We start from the raw sequence: 24,016 nt of genomic DNA on the forward strand, positions 1-24,016 counted from the left end.
AGCTTGGAGCAATCACCGAGTGTTTGCATCACCCCTGGGTATAACCTGGAGCTGTAACCTTCACCTTGTGGACTGTGTTTCAGGCCAACATCTAAGCCCACAGACTGGAGCCAAGAATCATCTAAAGCACCTGGAAGGTGTAGTGTGTGGCCAGTGCAGGGTTCATGTAGGGGAACTTTGAGATTCAATATTAATATGGAAAACTGTTGTTCCAGAATTGCATTTGAAATCAGCACACTTATCCTGTTTCTTAGAACTCTAGAAGTGGTATCTCTTTGTATAAATTTTTCCATAGCAAGGAGCAAAATAATTGACACAGTTTCTCTCCATTAAATCATATAGCTGTACATATTGCAACTGAGTGAAAATGCATAGTTCATGTATATAGTACATGTAATAAAGCCAAAATTTTGGCTAATTGATTTTATACTTTAGTTAAAACTCTGTACTGTCTGACTGCATCAGCATCCCACAATTCATATGTACACAACTGTTCCAAGTTTTAATTAAATTCATACTTCAGGCTCAATATAAATGATTAAACAACCATGTCATGTTTATGTTCTTGGATAATTTTTACAATTCAACAAATAATATCAAGTTGCTGGAAGAGCTCAGCAGTTCTGTCAGTTCTGACGAAGGGTCACCGGACCCGAAATGTTAACTCTGATTTTTTCTTCACAGATGCTGCCGGACCAGCTGAGCTTTACCAGCAACTTCTGTTTTTGTTCCTGATTTACAGCATCCACAGTTCTTTTGGTTTTTAAATAATACCAAGTATCCACTTTCTGTTCTGAACAAATTGGTATATCATGTAGGGGAAAAGTGCACTCAGGAATTATTTATGAGATTTGATCAGAACATTTTGAGGCATTAACTGTTCATTATTTCTGCCAAAATAATGCTTGCACTGGTGTATATTTTTCTGTTTTTTTTTTCTATTTGTTGGTTAAACAAACATAATCCTCAATGTGAAAATAAGAACTGCCGATGCTGGAGTCTGAGATAACACAGTGTGGAGCTGGAGGAACACAGCAGGCCAGGCAGTATCAAAGGAACAGGAAAGCTGACGTTTCGGGTCAGGACCCTTCTTCAGAAATTCTTCTTTCTGAAGAAGGGTCCCAACCTGAAACGTCACCTTTCCTGCTCCTCTAACGCTGCCTGGCCTGCTGTGTTCTTCCAGCTCCACACTGTGTTATCTCAATGTGAAAGTTGGATTTTGTCACTGTAAGGACAATGCAGTGATCATTCCTCTAAACCTGTAATGGACAGATGCATCTTCAACAGGTACTTTGCTGAGGACAAGGTCAGGTATGTTTCTCTCTCGTAGGTTCCCTCATGGCCTACATAGACTCAATCTTGTAGCTCTGTCTTTTATGATTCAGGTAGGTTGGTCAGTAGTGGTGCGTTTAATCCCCCACCCAAAGTACCTTCTACACCCTCTCCAAGTGATGTTCAATGTGGAGGAGGACTGATTCACCAGATAAGGGACATGGTAAGATGTTTCCTTGCCCATGTTTGACCTGATTCCATAGGAGCATGGGGCCTACAACTAATATTGTGGACTCACAAGGTAACTCCTTGTTGACTGTGCTGCCTCCTACTGGTGGCTCAAAGCATAACCTGGGATGGTGATGGTGATGTCTTGGGCATAGCATGTAAGATACAATCCCATGGATACGTTTATGCCAAGTTGTTATTTGGATCCTCCATGGGACAGCTATCTTGGATGCTAGTAAGGAAGTCTTTGTTGTCTCAACATGCTGAATTTATTCAGTTTCATTCCTTTCTTTAAGCTTTGCTGCTGTTTTGATGTAACTGAGTGGCTTGCTACTCTATTTCAAAGTCAATCGCATCTGGAGTTCCATGTAGGGCAGACCAAGTAAACATGATTTCCTTCCCGAAAGGGCATTTGTGAACCAGGTAGCTTTTTGTTTGTGGCAATTGTTGATGATTGCATGTTTGCTGTTATATTAGCCTTTAATTCAAGATTTGGCAATGGAATTCACATTTTACAATCTCCCATGATTGCATTTGAAACACAGCAAAAGTCGCTGGATTATTTGTTTCATGACATTAAAACTATGCTACCATTATGCAAGATTAACTGTCTTTTGATTATCTTTTGGCAGTCTACTAAGCTATTCTCCCAAAAAGAGTATTGGCTAGATTTCTGCCTAATTATCAGGGTGGCATGGTGACTCAGTGGTTCGCATTGCTGCTTCACAGCACCAGGGACCCAGGTTTGATTCCAACCTTGAGCGACTGTCTGTGTGGAGCCGGCACATTCTCCCCGTGTCTGTGTGGGTTTCCTCTGGGTGCTCCAGTTTCCTCCCACAATCCAAAGATGTGCAAGTTATGTGGATTGGCCATGCTAAATTGTACATTGTGTTCAGGGATGTGTAGGTTAGGTGCCTTAGTTATGGGAAATGCAGGGATTTGGTAGGGGGATGAGTCTAGGTGGGATGCTCATCAGAAGGTCTGTGTGGACTTGTTGGGCCAAATGGCTACACAGTGGGGATTCTATATTAGTCAAATATAAACTAACATGTCTTCAAAAAGTTGCCAACAAAATAATGTGGAATTGTTGACTATAGTGCAGTTCAGTTTACAATGCACACCAAACTTTACAATAGTAAAATGGTTGAATCTTTGCACTTATTAGCTGTGTCTGAACTGGGCTGGGTTTTACAAAGGATTCTCAGTGCTAAGTGAGATTTTTCAACATATTTTGCCACACTCAGCTCATAAACTACCTTCGCCACCACATGGCATCCCTCACATCTGATTCTACCCATTTTAACCTGCGCTCCCACCTCCATCCCATCCCAGTCCCACATTAATGATTCAACATTTCATTGCATTCAGAACTGTCCACTGTCACATTTACTTGACAATATGATGAAGTGATGTTTCCATCCTCCCACAGACTCCCGGAAGTTTCACAAATGTTGGGATCCTTTTGCCCAGCATTCACCTCTTTTTAAGTCATTGCCACTAACTTCTGCATCATTGAGATGACAATGTTACATTTTTAAGGATCAATGGCATGGTGCAAATAGCCTTTGATCAGTATTTGAAGCCGAAGCATGATCACTGTGCAAACACTGCAACTGGATTAAGACATGATTGTGAATGAAATGAATGCATGTTTGCACATGAATGCTTCATGCGTTTTATCCTCTCCTCACGCCCATCATTTTCCAAGTGCAGTTCACATCTACAGAATGGCAGAGAAGGAACACAACTCACAGTGGGCACTGCCAGCACTGGGCTCTGCCCACCCAAAGTCTTCTTGCCCCCGTTTATCTTGCACCACTTCAACAGCCTACTTCTATCCACATACCCCCAAGTCCCCAACATGTGGAGACCCACCACAGTGAACTGCATTCCAACTGTTCTCCCTAGCCCCTGAGCCCTGGCATTACACCTTAATGATGCCCACCCTGGTCCTCCATGCTCCCCCTATGGAGGTCACGGTAAGTGGATATTACTAATAACAACTCTCCATAGCCTACCATATACTCCAGTGCTGTTCTGCATAACCCATACATTTTGAGTTTCTCCGTCACCATCCCTGGCCTCATTTCAACAAATGCTTCTGCTTTTCTCCACCAGTCTAAACTCATCCACCCCTTTGGGCATTGATACTCTGCCTACTGCTACAAGCAAAAGCTGAATATTAATGAGGCGAGTTCTGGCATTAATAAAGTGTTTAACAAGCTTAAATCCCCAATAAGTGGAGCTCTCTACTCCTGAGAGAGAAACTATCCTCACTACTCGACACATACTGAGATGCACCTGATGCTCAGGTCAGTGCTGTGTCCCAGGTTAAAAGAAACACCCAACAGTGTGGAAAGAAAATTAGTGATCATCTCCATTCTGCAAGGGTACATGCCATCCCTTCCTCTCTGCTTCCTCACCCTCACAAGGTCAGGAGTCACCGTAACCCTTCAATTACACACACCTCTCACCAGTGCCCATGTATTTCAGCTCCAACTCAATGGCTCTCACCCACCTCATCATCCCAAACTGCAAACTCTTTCTATCCTCTGTGCTCCCTAATCACTCCCTAGGAGCTCCTCTCCTGCTTCTGCATCACCACTAGCACTTCTCTCTCTCACTTCCAGTTTGTCCAACCTCTCCCTTTGATCTCATTGCAGGAACATTTTTCTCACTTCACTTGGGCTGAGGGGTCCAAGACTGTCAGTGGAGAGGTAGACATTAGACCCCTCACCCCTGTATGAGGAGAAACTGCGAGAGTGGGCTGGAGATGAGGGTGACTACTCATATGGGGTAAGCATAAGCAATGGACCAACTGATCTTCTTCGTTCTCTGCTGGACTGATCTCTTGTTAAGAGCAATGCTCACTCAGTCTTATCTTTAAGGAGCTATTCACAAAAATTTCCCTCTTTTCTCTAATGTAGCCACCAATGAAACCTAGGGAACTGTGATAAGAAAAAAGCCCTCACTGGAGACCCTCAACTCAACCACCAGCACCGTGAACAAAGCCACTTAACGCTGAGTGGATGCACTTGCATAGTTTTCATCTGCATTCTCTCCAGAGACATATGCAACATCCTCAGAGACGTTCACCTCAGTGGGCTCTCTTTCTACATTCGACTTGGGAACACAAGATGGTGAGCACATCACTGACACAAATCCAGTGCTGGCTGAGAAAGAAATTCTCAAAATCTCTGACATTCCACGAACTCCCAGAAACCAGGGACCTGCTGAGCCCCAGGCAGAACATGATCCCATTATTCCAGCCATTAATCACTTTGTCAAAATGTAAAGACAGGGGAAGAGAAGGTAGGATGGTCAGAGACAATCAGTAAACTGAATCAAGTACTGGTAGAGTTCACCAATATTATCGATGTCATGCTGCTTCTGACATGCATTCGTCTGGGTGTCTCCAGATGTTGGTCACCGCCATGGAGACCTACAATACCCAGTGTTTTGTGGATATAGACAGGGACCTGCATTCCATCATTGTGGCCAAAGGTGCCCAGAATCAATAGCAAGGTAAGAATGGTGCGAGAGATCCTAACCTCACGCTGAGTAATCCGTCCTCTCAAGGGGACAGGTTGGTTCAACTAAGCACCCATTGGGAGGAGGAGCTGCATACACAACCCCCAGACTTTTACTCTCAGAACACTCAAGAGGAATCTGAACCCTCTAACTCCCCCAGTCTATTTACCAGTCTTTTTATTTGAAACGTTGAAGGTTAACCAAAGATGGAACAACATAAAGGAGGTGGCTCATACTCCTAACCAGCTGTCCTTCATAAGAAGTTGCATTGATGGTGAAATCTGCAAAAGTCCAAGCTGAGGAGGATGAGCCTGCATCTGGGCAGGACACCCTCAGTAGACTGATGCTGTCTCGATCTAAACACTGCTGAGACTGACCACCCATGTCTTCCAAACTAACAGGGCCAACTACAAAACACACCTCTTATTTCTAAGCTGTGTGAATATGTTTTGATATTTCTTCTCATGTGTAGTAATTAATAAACTTACTCTTTTTTATTAATTCAACAAAGGCTGGTAAAACTGACACCTTTTAAAAGATACATTCATGTAAGTCTGGGAAGTAGATATCAACAAGACAAGTTACCCTTTTTAAACTAACCTTGCAACCGACAGAGGGAGTGGGTAAATAAAGTTGGGGAGCCAGTTCATCACTTCTTGCATGGGAGTTTAACAGCTTTGAGTGAAACCATAATGAGTTGTGGAAATTCACCCAGTTTCTGGCCATAACAAATTAGGGTTTTTTGCCATGGCTTGAACCCACTAACAAAACAGAAAAAAATTACTGTGAGTAAGTTGTCACTTTGAAACCAATGTTAAAGAAAATAATTGCAGTTTTGAGTTTGAATTGAGTTTCTTGAGTTTACATTGTCACTGTATCAAAATACCTACATTTAATAGCAATGCATTCTGAGCAGAAGAATAGCAAGTTACTTTGCAGAATTTAAATGTATCCCTCAGGCAGTTAAAAGAATTCTAACAGCTTTGTTAGACATGACCTTTACGAAACCGTGGTGACTCAGTCCTTCTTTGCCATGCATTTCCAAGTACTCCAGAGTTTCATCCTTAATAATGGATTGATAAACCTCACCTAAGTACAATTCCTTATGGATAAAGTTCATTGACTTGTAAACATCATGACAGGGATCAAGATCACTCACATAGATAACAACACACAGGTAGGTGTGAGAGATGCTAATTAGTGGAATGATGGACTACAAATTTCTAAGGGAAGAAGTCCAACAGATCAAAGAGTGAAGTGTACTACAAAGCTAAGACTCATTTGATCACAATCATATCTCAAAGGCTGGCAAAATGAATTCTTTCTGAAAGTTATCTGTGCAGATTTTTATATCCCAGCATTTCTTCTTATATTGAAAGTGTGCTGCATATTTTTCTGGAATTGCCAACAGTAATTGGAGCCTTCAATCTAAAATGCATTCTGTAAAACTCAGTTTGAATGATTTTCTTTTGCTTTGTTCTTGCTCTCTGTCAAGAAGACTCATCAGGAGAAAAATAACCATTTGCATAGCATGCAAGAGACTGACTGCTAAAGGTTATCAAAAATTGCTTGGAGACAGACTGCAACAGAGATAATGTCCCCTGCACAGGACTGATGAGATTAAACAGGTAGTTAGAGGATGCCAATACAACCAAAGTAGATGACCTTTAGATACCTTCTTTCTCAAATTTTAGAGATCTAAATGAAAGCCCCTAATGGCTATAACTTCCAGTTTTAAAATGCCTACATCTCTTTTCTGAAAGAAAAGTAAGGCTGCCCAAAACCGTCAGCTCAGATCACCCTGAATAGATGGATAGCAAAATGGCACCCTGAGGACCATTTCACTCAAAAAGATGACATCTGAGAAAAGCTTTTGAAACCTGATGATTGTTTCTAATGTCCAGAGATATGATGATGGCAGCTAAATGTTTTTAATAAGCAATTATAATTAATAAACAATTCTGAGTATGGAAGGCAGCATGTGAACAAAAATGATCACTACAAATGTACCAATGCTGTGATGGCTTTTGAATGCTTTTGATGACTCCTGAAGTAATTGACAGCAAACAAACTGAATTATAATATTTAAAATGTATCAATTAAGCACTTTTAATATGCAAATATCACCTGAAGAATACATTTAAATTATATCTTTTGACGTCAAATGATGCGGCTGAATGTTTTGAGTGAAGTTGAATGCAACATAAGTTTAAGGTGAGGGGGGAAAGTTATTAAAGGGACCTAAGTGTCAACTTTTTCAGGCAGAGGTTGATGCATGTATGAAATGAGCTGCCAAAGAAGTGGTGGAGGCTGGTAGAATTACAACATTTAAAAAGCATCTGGATAGTTACATCAACAGGAAGTGTTTAGGGGGATATGGGCCAAATGCTGGAAAATAGGACTAGATTAATTTAGGATATCTGGTTTTCATGAACAAGTTGGACTGAAGGGTCTATTTCCGTGCGGTATGACTCTATGACTTTATAACATGATGTTAATCTGTGCCATCTAATTCTGGCAAAGTGATCTCTGATTTTAGCTGTTCCAATCCTTCTCATAAGTACTCCACTGCCTAGGCTCTGAGTGCTGGAATTGCCCCTCTACTGCATTCCAACTTCAACATCCTCCTTTAAAACTTTGCTGAAACAAAAAGCTCTTTAACAAAGCTTTTGGCAATCTAACCTAAAATTCCTAATGTGGTCGGTGTCAGGTTTTATTTTATAATGCTTTTATGGAGCACTTTGTGATATTTTACTGAATTGAAAATGTTATGTAAGAATAAGTTGTTCTGAATGACTATTTAGAATACAAGCAATCCTTTTATAAACCACAGGACATGTAAAGCTAGAGAATAGTTTAAAATATTCAGGAGCATGCGAAAATGCAACAGACTGTCAACAACGTACTTTAACTCAAAGAGAGCAGGAATACATAAATCTTAAATAATAGAAATTGAAAACAATCCCAGCTGGTCGTCAAAAGCAATGTAGAAAATGTTTGACAAAGTATGAAAATGTCACAGCATTTTTCAACAGGCTGGAGAGTGTTGAAAACACAACTACCTCATTTGAGACAAGTTGCTTACATTATGAAAATCATTGAGCTTACAATGCTTTGTTTCATTGTTGTGCTATGATAAATTGATATGCCATTGTGAAATTGAGTAACTCATAAGATAACTTTGATGCCCTACATAAAGAAATACACTCCACATTAAAGCAGATCAGGGAGTCTGTGTTTTACTTGGTGAAACTTACTTGACTCTGAGGAGATGGCTGTGTTTTCATAACACATAAATCTATTAAGAATAACTGTGGTCTTTTCATCTTTGTAAGAGGTTTCCATTAATATACACTGATTCTCTACCTGCAATTTGGAAATTTGAGTTTCTGATAAATGAAATGTGTTAATCAGAAATTCAACTGGATCTGCCCTATAGCTATGAAAACCAGTCAGAGACTAAGTGTTCTGTAATGAATAACTCAGCCCCATGACTCCCCAAAGTCACTCTATTCAATGGGCACTAGTCTGTAATGTGGTGGAATACTTGTCTTCCCTAGATGACCGCAAAGAAACTTGAGATGTTCAAGGTCATCAAGTACATAGGAGTTTGTTGGATCAGCACTTCATTCACTATACTAAACACCTACTCCAGCCTCTGCTACTGTTGCCACCTCTACACAACTACAATCCCCTCCTCCCATAACACACAACACAGACAGCTAGCAATAGTGCATACAGTCTGAAAAATGCACTCACTCACTCGCAAGGACTTCAGCAGCTATCATTTCTCTTTTACTCTGTATCAAATATTAATCACGCAAGTCTCCCCTTAATCTGAAGAATTAAACAAGATAAACATTTTTTGAAGCACGAATACAAGAGACAACATTCTGTAGTCAACTTGTTCAGCAATATTAGACACACCTCTGGAGCAAGTGGACCTGAACTCATGCTGGTGGCTCAGAAGCAGTGACACTAGCAAAATACCTCAAAAGCACTTGAAAACATCTGTATACGTTACAGGGGGTGAGTAAATTGAGTATCCATCCTTCACTTTTTTTACTTCCTTCAATACAAATCTCATCTTCAGGGCTTCCTGAGCACTCCCACACCTATTAGCCTCAATAATTGTAAAAGCTATTTCTCCTCAAAGCAAGATACATCTCAGCAACTATGCCAGGCCAGTGTATGTCTACAAGTCTGAATTATGACCAGTACAGTGTCCCACACCCAGACCTGGTAGTGACTGCATGTACCAACTATCTCATGATTCATCATTCCTTTCTCATGTTACAAATGAAAAAATAGTTTTCAGTAAAAAGAAAATATTGTGGAGACTGGAGGTCTGAAATAAAAACAGAAAGAATGGAGAAATTCAGCAGATCTGGCAGCATCTGTGGAGACAGAAAAACAGAATCAATGTTTCGAGTTCCATGATTTGAAGAATCATACCAAACTCACAACACTAACTCTGTTTCTCTCTCAACACATGCTGCTAGACATGCTGAGTTTCTCTAGCTCTTTCTGTTCTTATTTCAAATAATTGTGACTACTTGATATTGATTAACATCAGAGAGTTGATGCAAGGCCAAGGTTGCCTGAAGACTGTCGGAGCAATCAGAGTGCAATAAGAGTCTACCATTCCACAAAGATCCCCAAAAAAATTATCCTGCTAGTGGTTAACTCTAGGAGCAATGATGTGCTAAAGGAGACTATCTACAAGGATTTCTCCACCACCTCACCATCGTCCAATGGAAAACCTTCAAGGAAATCCTGTCAAAGGTGGTCATTTGTTTTTTTTTAGGTTCTCCTCGCTCTCCTTCCAAAGTTATGGCAATTGAGTTGGAGAAGCATTCCAGAAATACAACTTCTCTGATTGTTTCCATGCTATACTGTAAAATTTGGTTTTCACTCTAATATTTTGACAAACAATTGTTTCCACTTGGTGCAGGGGGTCCCTGATCTACAAACGTCCTAGTTACAAAAGCTTGTGCTGACAAATACAATCCCAGGGGTATAATTTTAAAGACCCAACATACAAATACATCTGTACTTAACGAATGGCTAATTTATATTGTCCTGCATTTTGTTCCAACTAGGATATAAATCGACCATAAATGGACTCAGGAATGGAATTCGTTCACAGCCTGGAGATTTTCTGTACGTTATATGGGGAAAAATATGATGCAAACCTAACAATGTAGCAAACATTTCCTGTTAACTTCCCTTCCTCGAAACTGCAAAAAAGTGATATATTCTAATTCTGTAAATTCAAACAAAGTGGTGATGAGAAGCCGGAAGTGGAAACTCACTGTATCACACCACGGAATAAAATAATAAAAGGAATCAAAGTAATCATAATAAATTGACTCCTCTGTTAACTTCAATCCCATCAAACAGCTGATACTTGGATTAGATGCATTTGTAAAGTTATTTTGTAGTTTTCCCACTGCGAATTCTAATCCCTACCCATTCTGGCAAGCAATTAGAGGCATGAAGGGATTAAAGGAATTACACAGTGCCTCAGCAGTGTCTTGATTTAATAGTCCCTTTGTTGTTTTTCAATCATGAGAAATCTTCTCACAGTAGAAACTAATTTCTTTGGGTTTTATATCCCAGATCATTCATTTCTGCTGCCAAAAATTCAGAAGTTCTGCTTGAGGCCGTTGCTTGCAATGATTTCAGGTGGTCAATTTACTATTGGTAAATGCTGAGACCAATTGACAAGGGATGAGACTGGTGTGCTGTGGCCTAGATTTCATAGTCAAAATTGAAAGAATGGTGCTTGTCGCTGACCTCAAAGAAAGTTGTTCATAAATAGAGTTATAGAATGGTTTCAGTGCCAAAGGATGCTATTTACCAAATCACATCATTGTTACAGTGCTGAAGAATGTGATTCTGCCCATTGTGCCTATGTAAGTTCTATTACCTGGTGAAATTTTCCTGCCTTTCAAATTGTAATGTCCAATGTGAGTTTTGCCTCTTGAGAGATGTAGGATTGAGAAAACATCTCCATCATCTAAAATACTAGACAAGACCCTGACCCTGGACTTTTCAAAACTTTTAAAAGTAAAGGGGACAGCTGGGCTGAGCGCTAGAAAAAATACACAAACTTAGAGATGGCTGCTTGGAATCATTGTTCAGCCTGGAATTCCAATTTACACCTCCACTCCAAGAGAACAATCAACCGAACCTAATATTCTAGACTGAAACTAACTTTTACACTTTGGGCTAACCAGCAGAGCGAACACAGGTGCTGAACATTCAACTTCAATCAAAATCCATTTACACAAACTCTTAACTTTCGGTTAGCCAAGTGACTTCAGAAGGAGACATCAGAAGCACAATGGACAGCACAAATTTGAGGGGAGATAACAGCGTGCACAGTCTGTATAACTGCTAGCCCTGATCTGACCTGAGGACAGAGCCTTTTCAACAATAAGCTTCTGCACAAACATCTCCTCCACAGGCTTCTAGCTCCAACCAGCAGCTTTGGAGCCAAGATCTACAGAGGTCAAACAGAGAAGTTGAATTGTGAGGCCAAACCAAGGGCATCATTGCAACAAAGGATGTCTGAGAGCGGGGAAGCCAACCAAGCACTATCCAAACAAAAGCTTCCAGACACAGGCCTGTTCTGAACTGACATCAAGAACCTCAGCAACTGAATGCACTTTAAAACTGTGTTTGTTCTTAGTGGTGAGCTGAAACTCCTGAGATCCCAAAGTCTCTGACCTAGCTAGCAGAGAGGGAAAGGCAGGTGGTGACCTTGCATGGGGCCCTTTGGGTAGGAAGACTGATTAAAGTCTCTGTGATTAAAACTATTGTTTAGGTTATAATAGTGTTTAATCTGTGTTTTATTTAATAATGTATTTAATTACCATCCCCTGCATAGTTGATTGTGTCAATTTCACTGTTTAGTGCTTTTACCTGTATTTCTTATATTATACTTACCTTTTTGTATTTAAATAAACATGGAGATTCTTTTGCCCTGAAACACCTGTGTACTGCCTTCTTCCTTTCACATTCTCTAAATAAGTCCAGTGTCAGAACCAGGGATCTGGGAGTGATTCAAACCATCTAAAATCAGCAAATTACTGCGTGCAAACCAGAACCCTACAGAGTATTATTATCTCATATGGCAGCACTAGTGCTGTCCCTCATAAAATAAGAAATTAGGTCTCGGGTAATATTGTATTAAAAGATACAACTGACATTATATAGAAATATTGTATTCACGGACCTTCGGTGTCTGGGCCATCGTTAATCTACACAGTTACAAAGAGCAGCATGCTTCCAACAGTGTGTCATGCTTTAAGTGCCCCAAGACAAGATGGAGTTTGAGACCGTTATACTCTCAGGTCACAGACTATGACACAAGGACAATATGAGCATGGCTCTAAAAGGTATACTGCTTACTAATAGTGAGGCAGTCTGACACAACATTGTCTGTACAAGCTCCCTAAATGAGCAACTTTCTTCCCTGTCCCTGAGAAATCTATCTCCTCAGACAGTTCTCTTTGAAAGCTGCAATTGACCCTGCCTCCATCACACTTTGAACCAATAAATTCCAGATCCTAATCGCTTGCTGTATCAAGTGTTTTATCCTCATGTTGTCATTGGTTTTTTCAACAATCACTTTTAATCAGTTTTGTCTAAATGGCTGTCCAAACAGCTGCCAACAGGAGCAATTTCTCCCTATCTACTGTGTCAGACATGTTGTGACTTTGAAAACTTCAATGTAATCTACTCTCAAACTTCTTTCTCTTTTTTGAAGACACAGGTCTAGCCTTTTCAATTTATCATATAACGAAAGTCTCTCATCCATGGAATTATTCTTGTAAGTCTTTTCAGCACCCCTTTGATGCTTTCATATCCTTCCTGAAGTGATGTTCTTACAATTGGGCACAATGTTGTGGTTGAGGCCAAAGATTTTTAAGGTTCACCATAATCTTCTAGTTTTTATACTCAATGCCCGTGTTGATAAAAACCAAGATCCTATATATTCTGTTATCCACTTTCTGCACCTTCCCTGTCACCTTCAACAATTTATTCGCCTATATTCCCAGGTTACTCTGCCCCTGAATCCCCTTTAAAATTGTACTCTTTATTTTCTGACAACTCTCTTGCTCTTCTGGGCAAAGTGTAAAACATCCACATTTCTCTGCATCAAATTCACAAACAATTAAAAGTTAAAGTATCTAGTGATCTCAGTGGTATGCATTTCCCCTTTCCTAACGTCAGTCTGAATCTGATACCAACTGAAAAGGATTGCCAGACACCTGGCAACACAAATATCAACAAGTGGCGCCAGGCAGCCATTGATATGAGCATAGAAGTATTCTCACCAAGAGCACATTAGGAAATTAAATGCACACAATGTTTGGTTTTTACTTAAAAAAATTGTGAGTGTAGTATATTGTGGCATTCAGGTGGGATAAACAAAGAAACTGAAGCATTTCATGTGGACTATTAAAAAAACGTATTTAGAAAAACATATGATTTTTCTAAAATCACAGTTGAGAGAATCAATACCCCACAAGTTAGTTAGTTTTTAAGGGTCAGTGAGATGTATGGTCCTTAACCTGAAAATATAACCCACACCAATATACTGAAAAAGGCCTCTTGATGACAAACATGAAAGGAGAGCTACAAGCAGAGGAGCTTTGAGATTAAAGCACTTGGCACAGAGATATGGACACAAAGAGTAAGCAGACAAAGACAAGGAAAGGAAGACTGAGAATTCTATTAAGGAGAAAATGCAAATTTATTCTCAGTAAGATGTCAATGTTTTTGTTTGGCAGATGCAAAGGCAGAATATTTTCATGCTACTCAGTGAACTGGCTGAAAGGTCTAAAACTTGAAAAGCTGTGTGAACTATTCACAAATATTAAAGAGGTGGGGGTTTCCCCGAAGTGGCCAAAACATAGACTGAATGTTATTGATTGATTATTTGAAAAGGTGCTCTAGAAAGCTACACAATCTGGATGGTTGTGACCCATCAAGACAGGGTTCAAAAAATTTATCTTTGCTGATGACAAGTCAAAAGTAAAAGCTGTGGTCATATAGAACCCTGTGTGAATAAAGAAGAACACTGAGTGTTACCTATGTGCTGGGAGCAATGGGAATGGTGGTAGCTGTGTAAGACATACCCTTGCTGTATTGGCAATTTAAAGTGAAATTTACCATTTCATTTCAAGTATCACTTACCCATTAATTCATGTGTAATTTACATTGGTTTTGATTCACACTTGAGTAAAAGATACAAAGAGTGGAATCTTTTTGATAATCTATTCATTTTGGCAATGTTCAAAAATTTGATTATTTTAGATTATGGATTTCCTGTTAGAATCATGACACAATACAGCAGAAGTCCATAAATAACATGTTACTATTTCTAAAGTAATCAAGTGGAAGCTCATTCAGGCACACTTTACCCATTGAAATGCTTGGTCTAAGTTACTTCCTTTTATTGAGGCCTCATTTGGAATCTACCTGTCAATTGTTGGACTGAAGTCCCTAATTGCCTGGGGTTTGCACTGCTCATGCAGTCCATGAATATAAACTGAGATTTATAAGCAGGAGCTGCCAGTATCTGCTGAACAAGATACAAATAGTATATTACTAGCACAGAAGAGTCAAGGGTTTTGAATGCAGATTTCTGCAACTGGAAAATGCCTTAGTCCTATTGCCAAGTCCCTGGTTTACTATGAGAATCCTGGAAAGAACTGATGAGCCTGACAAGCTTGGGGATTTCCCAAAAGCATTTAAAGAAATCTGGGCAGAATTCCACCTGGCAACCAGCTAGACTGACCTCCTAGCCCCAGAGAGGAGAGGAGGTCAGGGAGTATTGTAAATCAGGCTATAATAAATCTAAACTGGCACCTTTATTGATAATAGAATATCATACAGTCAGGGCCAACGTTTGGAGCAGGGGAAAACGTGTCGGAGCAAAGGGAAAAAAAGATGATTGATGCTATAATCAAAAGAAAGTGGAAAATTCTTTCAAAGTTCAAAAGGAGGCTATCTAAGCAAGGTTCCAAATTTCCTTATAAGGCTTGCAGAAGTGATTTAGTATCTCCTTGCTCTAGAAATCTAGAAATCTCAAGTAGAATTTTCTATGCTTTTTCTGACTTGGATCCTGTCAGATCCGATGCTGCCCCTTTAAACCCCTTCCCTACGCCAATTACCCCTCCCCTCAAACAGCTCCAGACCTTAGGATGAAATTTCAGAATGTGTCCTGATGGCATAACCAGAACTGATTTGCTCATTTAAAGGCAAAGCCCACTTCCATACTGCTGACCTCCTTAAAAGAGCATATTAACATTAGATTTGCAGGAAATCAGCAGGAAGAGCATATTAACATTAGATTTGCAGGAAATCAGCAGGATCAAAGTGGGTGAATTCTGAAATTGCTTTAACCAGAGAATATATTGTGGAACTGTGGGGGTGTTGTCAATGATCTTGTGTTGTGAATGGGTCTTGGGGAGGAACTTGGGTCATTTTTGAGAGGCACTTTAGCTCTTGCTGTCTCAAACGTTATGTTGCATAGAATTTACCTCATCTATGCAGGAATCCTGACCTCCTTTCAACTGTGAGGTCTCTCCAGCCAAGCTGAAATCTGGGAAAATATTGAAATATGAGTCATATGGCTTTATTATATTAATAACTGATCAACCCTGCTCTGTGGAATGAATTAGTTGCTGCCCACCACTTTAGCTCACTTATAGCAGGAAATGAACACGCTTGAGGTTGTTTTGGCTTGTGCTTGAGATTTAACATCAAATTCACATTCCACGTGATCCAAATCCCTGCATTAGTGCTGCAAATGGTTTCATATTCTCCCATCCTGATCTTTCAAGTTCACTGCATACCTTTGTGTACCCAACTTTTCTCATTTGGGAATATTGAGGAAGTTTTGGAAGGATTAGCAGACTTGACTCCCATCATCATGAGTACTCCTTCCATGGACCAAGATGTCTCTGAGTGAATGAAAATACAATCATAACGGTTCTCACTAAACCACAAGACCTTCCAGTCACTGCTGTAATTAAACGTGATGATCATTACTATGCATTTATGACAACTACACATTTTGTGCAATCCTAATTGATTAAATTCACCTAATTCCACTGAAGATTAATTCACTTGTGTATTTATTTATCTTCTGTCAGGCAGTCTTTCATCCCATCTGAAACATTTAATACAATTAGGACTAAGAACTTGTAGGTACACGTTTAATCCAGTTTTTTTGTGATTTCTTTAGTGTCATGAACATGAACAATTCAGAATATCTCATTACAAAAAGGATAATCAGTTGTGGCTATAAGAATAATCTATCTGGACATACTGTAGAGTAACCACCTGTAAATGTCTGACCACCAAGTTCTATTATTGTATTTATCTGAGGTGACTTTTCTTCCAATCTCAAGGGATTGCATTGCTGTTTAAGAAAAATGAAACAAAATGTATGCAGTGTTTTCTGGCAACAATGCTGAATAGCCTTGCACAGTAATATTTTAAACTTGGTATAGCTTATCAGCTCATATTTGAAACCAATTCACCAGAGAAGTAAGCAACCACGTTCATGCATTATAAATGCAATTGGAATAATAATCCGTACTGATGTCTGTGAGATAAAGCTACTGTTTTGGTAATATGAGACTAAGATCTCTGTAGATCTACTTATTTTAGTGATAACTACATATTTGTGAGTTTGTTTTCTGTGTCTGTTAATAACTCCTAATTACATCAATTTTAGCTTAGAAATATTGTTTGTTTAATTAAGTTGTATGCTATTCTTCTGCCCACTGTGCTAATTTAAATAGGTCAAATCACATGTAAATATTGAACTCAATTTTGTCATTCCAATCTGTTAAGCAGTGATATTCCCAATGCTAATTTATAGATGTGGCATTTATGTAACTTTTTTTGTAGAAACTTTTAAATAATTCCATCTCATTTCTTAATCATGATCTTCAAGAAACAATAAGGATCACTATTTATTTTTGCTTGTGTTACAATTACTATATGGCATTTTCACAATCTTTAACCATGGATACCACATAATTTGTTGGCAGTTCTTGATCAAGTAATTTTTCTACTTTTAGTATTTGTATCACAGCAAGGCTGTTTACGCATTTAGCAAAGAGTTTTGTTATTGCTAACGTTACCAATTTCGCTGCAAATATTGCAATCCATGGACCCCAAATGCATCCAGGATTATTCATGGATTATAAGGGCATGTAAGACTCAACGAAGTGGACACGGTACATTTTCCCTTCAACTCAGAAAATCCAAAAGAAATTCAACCAATGAACCCAAACAGTGCTACAGTGAATGCCATCCAGGTGTCTGACTGAACAAATGTTGCCACATGAATATGTATTTCAGGTGGGTGGACGAATCTTGAAATGCAGTATGCATATCTTGTGGCATGGTCATAGTTTATTGACCTCTCCACAAGATTGTGCAGCACTGATGTTTTAACCTGCAAAGCAATGGAGGTGATGAACAATTTAATGGGGATGGAGTTGAAGAAAGGAAAAAGTGACATGGAAGAAGATAATAGAGCAACGCACCAGCACCTCAAATTTCTGCTCAAGATGTCAGTGGTGCTCTTACTAAAAGCTTGCAGGACAGTCCAACAGAAGATGGTGAGAAAGCCAACAAGAGGGATAAACTTACTTGATTAACCTCATCCTCACAAATGAGCCTGTGGCTGTTACAACTGTACGTGATGGTATCAATAACAGTAACCTTTGATTTATTATTGTCACATATACTGAGATACAGAGAAAAGTATTGCTCAGTACTTGCTGAGGCATAGTCTTGTGTTCACATTGAGGATACCCTACATTATGTTATGTGGCAATATCACAATACTAAATTGGATAGACTTTGAGCATCTCAAACATGGGCATCCCTAATACATTATTCACCATCATCAGCAGCAAGATTGTAGACAGCCACAGTAGATGGCCTGACAAATCCTCCACTCTACCATTACCTTTGGTCAAGAGATCAACCCTGGTTCAATGAAGAGTACAGAAGGACACGCCAGGAGCAGCAGCAAGCATTCTACAGTTGTTGATAATGAAATTATGATGTTAAATAGGCAGAACTTTTAGATATTCTTCCAGGTCTTATGCATGATATCACACCGCTGCCATTTTTGCCACTGTCAGCATATTTTAAATAATACTTTTGCTTCCATGATAGGTGCTTGTTGATGACTAAACCATAATTTATTGGCCATTTCTGAACCGGCTTTTGGAAGCACATACAACACAGTGGTCTAGATACTTTTACACATGTTGTTAGGAAGTGAGTTCCAGAATTTTGACCCAGTGCCACTGAAGGAATAGCAAGTATATTTTCATTTCAGATGGTGGGTGACTAGAAGGGAACCTTGCAGGTAGTTGTGTTCCATGTCCGTGCTCCTCTTGTCTTAATAGTGATAGAGGTGATGAGTTTGGAAGGTGCTGTGGACAGAACCTGAACAAATTGCTGCAGTGTATCTTGTATAGGCTACATACTGATATCAGTGTACCTAAGTGTTGGAAGGAATAAATGTTTAAGGTGTTACATGAAATGTAAAGTGCTTTGCTTTGTCACGGATGGTATTAAGTTTTGTGTGTGTTGCTCGAACTGCATTCATCCAGACAAGGTGAAAAATTACTAAAATTAACAAATTAGTTTGTGGGCAAATTAATTCTACATTTAATTCATTTCACTCCTTCCCTCTTCATATCTATAGCAACATAAGTAATCATTTACAAATGTCCTGGAAAGAATTGCCTCCAGGTCCCCTTGCTTCTCACTGGGGATTATTAGTCCTTTGCCTGGCATAACTTTTCAACAGCTATCATGAGATCAGGAACTTCATGTATGAAGAACCATACCTGGATGTGCCAGCAACAAATCGCATTTATAAAGTGTCTTCATGGGGTAAAAATAAACAAAAAATTGGCACCATGCTTCATGTGGAAACATTTGAATAGCTGACCAAAATCTTTATAAAGTTGTAAACCTTATGGAAAATCTTAAGGAGGAGACATAAGTGGCAAGGAGGTAATACTTAAGAAGCATCTGCCATCAATTGTAGAGCAAAGAATATCAGAAATTTGTAAGACACAAGAAATGGAAAAGTGCAGAGATCTTGAGGAGGTGATAATAATAGGGAAGGATCGTAGTGATTGGAGTAGATTACAGATATAGAGAAGGTTGTAGAGTGGAAGATACAACCATGTCAGGCTAGGAAAACTGCAAAACTTTTATTAACTGGCATCTATGCGACCAGGAGTGTGCCAGTTAATCAAATATTCTGATTGAAAGATGCCCACGTAATCAATGCAAAAACAAGTACTGATAGAAACGTAATGCAGGGGATATACATATCACTGTTATACTTTATTCTCAGCAGAGATCTCTTAAATAATCATGCAACTTTGCCTTAAATAAAACCCACCAAAGACAGCCTTCTTATTCGCACCCTCAACTGACTACTCGGATATCGCAGAAATCGCAATGAGACAGGAAACTTTGACCAATTGAGATACATAATTTTTGCCTATTTATCAAAAGTGCCAGTTCATAAGGTGCCAGTTAAAGCAAGGTTTGCTGTATTAATTACAGAGATACAGAGGGTTGTAAGGATGGAGGATGTTGCAGAGACAGGGAGGCTTGAAATTCTGTTGGAGATTACAGACATAGAGATTAAAAGTAAATTGTAGGTACTGGAAGAAATTACAAAGATACAGAGTGTGGTAGGCTTGAAGAGGCTAAAGGGATAGGGAGTATTATCAGGGTTGGAGGAGGTTACAGAGATAGTGAGGTGTGTAGGGCTGTAAAAAATTACAGAAGGGGTTGAAAGGTGCTACCTAAGGAGTCCTGTTGCATTTTCTGTACATGGTATGTGCAGCTGCTGCTGAGTGCTGATGGTGGAGGGAATGGATACTTGAGGACGTTGTGCCAAATAAGCAAGCTGCACTGTCCTGGGATATGTCAAGCTTCTTGAGCGTTGTTGGAGCTACACTCATTTAGGCAACTGGGGAGTATTCCATCACATTCCTGACTTGTAGATGGCAGACAAGGCTTTTGTGAGAAACTTACTGCAGGATTCCAAGCCTCTAACTTGCACTTGTAGCCATAGCATTTATGTGGCAAGTCTAGTTCAGTTTCTGGTCAATGGTAACCCCCAGGAGGTTGGCTGTAGTGGATTCAGTGATGATAACAAAATTGAATGTCCATGGATGATGTTAAATTCTTCCTTGTTGAAGGTGGTCATTGCCTGGCATTTGTATGGCGTAAGTGTTAGTTGCCAATTTTCAGTCCAAGCCTGAATATTGTCAGAGTCTCGATGCATTTGGACCTGGACTGCTTCATTATTTGAGGAGTCACAAATGGTGCTGATCATTGTGCAATCATCAGCAAACTTCTTCACTTCTGACCCTATAATGGAGGGAAGGTCATTGATGAAGCAGCTGAAGATAGTTGGGCCTAGGATAGTACCCTGAGGAACTCCTGCTGAGTTGTCTTGGAGCTGAGATGCCTGACTTTCCCATTGACTCCAATTTTGCTTGGGTTCCTCGAAGACTCTCAGTTAAATGTGGCCTTGGTGTCAAGGGTAATCATCTCTCCTCTGGAATTCATCTCTTTTGTCCATGTTTAAACCAAGGCTGTAATGAGATCAGGAGCTGAGTGGCCCTGGTTGAACTCAAAAAAGGCGCACCTGAGCAAGTTATTGCTGAGCAGGTGCTGTTTGACTGCACTGTTAATGACACATTCCATCACTTCACTGATGATGAAGAGTAGATTGATGGGACAGTAAATGGCCGTGTTGAATTTATTCTGCTTTTTTTATGTACAGATCATACCTGTGCAATTTTCCACATTATCAAGGAGATGCAAATGTTGAAGCTGTACTGCAACAGCTTGGCTAAGAGCACAACAACTTATTCGGCGGAAGTCTTCCGTACTATTGCTGAAATGTTCTCAGGGCACACAGCTTTTATAGTGTCTGGTGCCTTCAACAATAGATATAATGTGGAGTGAATTGAATTGAATTGAACTGAATGAAAACTGCTATCTATGATACTGGAGCCCTCTAGAGGAGGCTGAGATACTTTCGGCTGAAGTTTGTTACAAATGCTACTGCCTTACCTTTTGCACTGATGTGCTGTGCTGCACCCCCAACCAATCTTGAAGGTGGGATATTAGTGGAGCCTGCTCCTACAGTGAGTTTTTAAATTGTACACCACCATTCACCATTGATGTGGCAGGATTGCTCAGCTTAGATCTGATCGGTTAGTTGTGGAATCACTTACTTATATCCATCACTTGCTGTTAAACAGTCCTGTATTATAGATTCACCAGGTTGGCACCTCATTTTTAGGTATGAATGGTACTGCTCCTGGCATGCCCTCCTGTTCTTCATTGAACCAGAGCTGATCCCCTGGCTTAATGGTAAAGGTAGAGTGGAGTACTGCAGCAGTTCTAATAGCTATGCCAACCACTTTCATCCAGCTATTCCCCGCCACCCTTCACTCATTCCAGTGCACAAAAGGGCAGAAAGATCCAACACTTGACCCTGAACCTCCCAAATGAATGATTGTCCATGTCCAAGCCTGGACTGGCATTACAGGCTGCCCTTGACTTAATGTGCCAGCACTCCCTTAGAGAAGGCTAACTCACTTGAGTGAGATCCGCTGACAAGCATGACAAGCTTCTTGCCTTTGTGTCTGCATTGAACAGTATCAAAGACAGAAGCATTGTGCATGTGGCAGATTTAGCTGAGGGGGCAAGATGCAAAATGTGCAAGGTGAGGCAAAGCTAAACATTTCAAGGCAGAGATTCAGTAAACATTCAGATGGGCTCAGAGAGAATGACTGCTAAGAGAACAAGCGAACAGTCCTGAGATGCAGAGAGGTCCAGTCCATGAGCTGGATGCCTGTCCCTGCGCACAAAATGTTTTTGCAGCAGAAGGTGCAGCTTTGAAATGTAGAAACATCTTACAAGTAGATTGGAGGGCTGTCATTAGGGTTCTGAGAGGTTGGCACGTGACAGATGCCAGCATCCATAGATAAGGCACAAATGTGAATAGAGGATGAGAAACAGAGGAGGCGAAACAGAGGGTCTGAAACACTGCTCTTCGGTGTCTAAAATGGTCACCAAGTACTGATCCGGAGTTGCCAGCAGTTCACTTAGACATTCATGTCAGTAATTATCATTGTCTACTTTCTTTGCACTGGATGATAGGATAGGAAGCTGAATCTTAATGAGGTGAGATTTATGTTAATGAGACTATAAGACCAAAAGAAATAAGAGAAGGTGTAGGCCATTTGGCCCCTTAAGTCTGCTTTGTCATTCAATAGGATCATGGCGGATCCAACATTCCTCATGTCCACTTTTCTCCTTATTCCCCAAAATCCTTGATTCTCCTACTGATCAAGAATCTATTTCAGCTTTAAATATACAGAAGGACTCTGCTTCACAGTTCTCTATAGCAAAGTTCCAAAGACTCATAATGCTCTGAGAGAAGCAATTCCTTCTCATCTCGCTCTTAAATTGGTGCCCCTTTATTCTGAGACTGTGCTCTCTGATCCTAGGCTCTCCCATAAGGGGAAATATCTTCTCATCATTTACCCTGTCTAGCTCCTTACATATCTTATATGCGTCAATGAGTTCACTTCTCATTCTTCTAAACTCCAGTGAATAGAATCTCAGCCTGTTAAACCTTTGCTAATGAGACTATCCCCCATACCAGGGATCATCTTGATGAGCCTTTTTTGAACAGCCTCCAATTAAATAAAATTTTTCCTTAAATGATAAAACTGCTCATAATGCTCCAGCTGTGGTCTCAACAGCACCTTATACAGTTAAGGAAGACTTCCCTTCTCTCATACATCAATCCCCTGGAAATAATAGCAACATTCTATTAGCCTTCCCGATTGCCTGCTGTATCTGTGTGTTAGTTTTTTGTTTCATGCACAAGCAACCCCAAATCCATTTGTGTTGCAGCTTTTCTGCAAATGAGGATGTTAACAAGCAATAATCCCCTTCAATCAACATCTCATCGATCCCAAGCAAGATTTTCATCTGGACGTCTGGAAATCCATTGCAAAATGCAACTAGTGACTCCTAACATCAAAATAAGCCTTGCTGGACCCCTAACATGATTCTCAAGATTCTCACCATAGCTCACATTGCACAAGTCCCTATAAGGTTAAGTCCTACATTTCTGATACCAATAACACAGTATAGTATTTGTATGTTGCCACCAGTTCTCTTTCCTTGACTGCGTCTGAGAGCCTATTTGGTTTACAGTGGTCACACTAGTGATTCTCAACAAGAAGATGTTCATGTCTTATTTAACAATTGCATGATAACAATTAGTTGCATGTTAGATTAACTAGTTGGACATTTTTACTATGACCATTGGGAGTGCTATGTTATGGCACAGATTTCAGACCAGATAGTTTTGTACCTTTAAGAAAATTAAATAATAAGGTAACATGTGACATTCCATGTTAAAGGTACCCATCTTTTTGTCAGTCACTTTCTCTGTGTAACGGGGTTAGTGCAGTCAGTAAGTAATGTACGTCATGTACAGTGACACCAACAAGAACAGAACTGAGGCTATATGTGCAAGTCTGTGATATTGTATCTCCATAAATATTAACATGCAAATAAAATGCAAATGTATGACACAAGATACCATGTGTGATCCATGTTATGTAGGAAATATAGAGTAAGTCACTGATAGTAGGAGCTGCAGATGCAGGAGAATCTGAGATAACAAGGTGTAGGGCTGGATGAACACAGCAGACCAAGCAGCATCATAGGAGCAGGAAGGCTGACGTTTCGGGCCTAGACCCTTCATCAAAAATGGGGGAGGGGAAGGGGGTTCTGAAATAAATAGGGAGAGAGAGGGAGGTGGATAGAAGATGGATAGAGGAGAAGATAGGTGGAGAGGAAACAGACA

The sequence above is a fragment of the Rhincodon typus genome, chromosome 6 (assembly GCF_021869965.1).
Source record: "Rhincodon typus isolate 14 chromosome 6, sRhiTyp1.1, whole genome shotgun sequence".
In the NCBI taxonomy this organism is placed as follows: Eukaryota; Metazoa; Chordata; class Chondrichthyes; order Orectolobiformes; family Rhincodontidae; genus Rhincodon; species Rhincodon typus.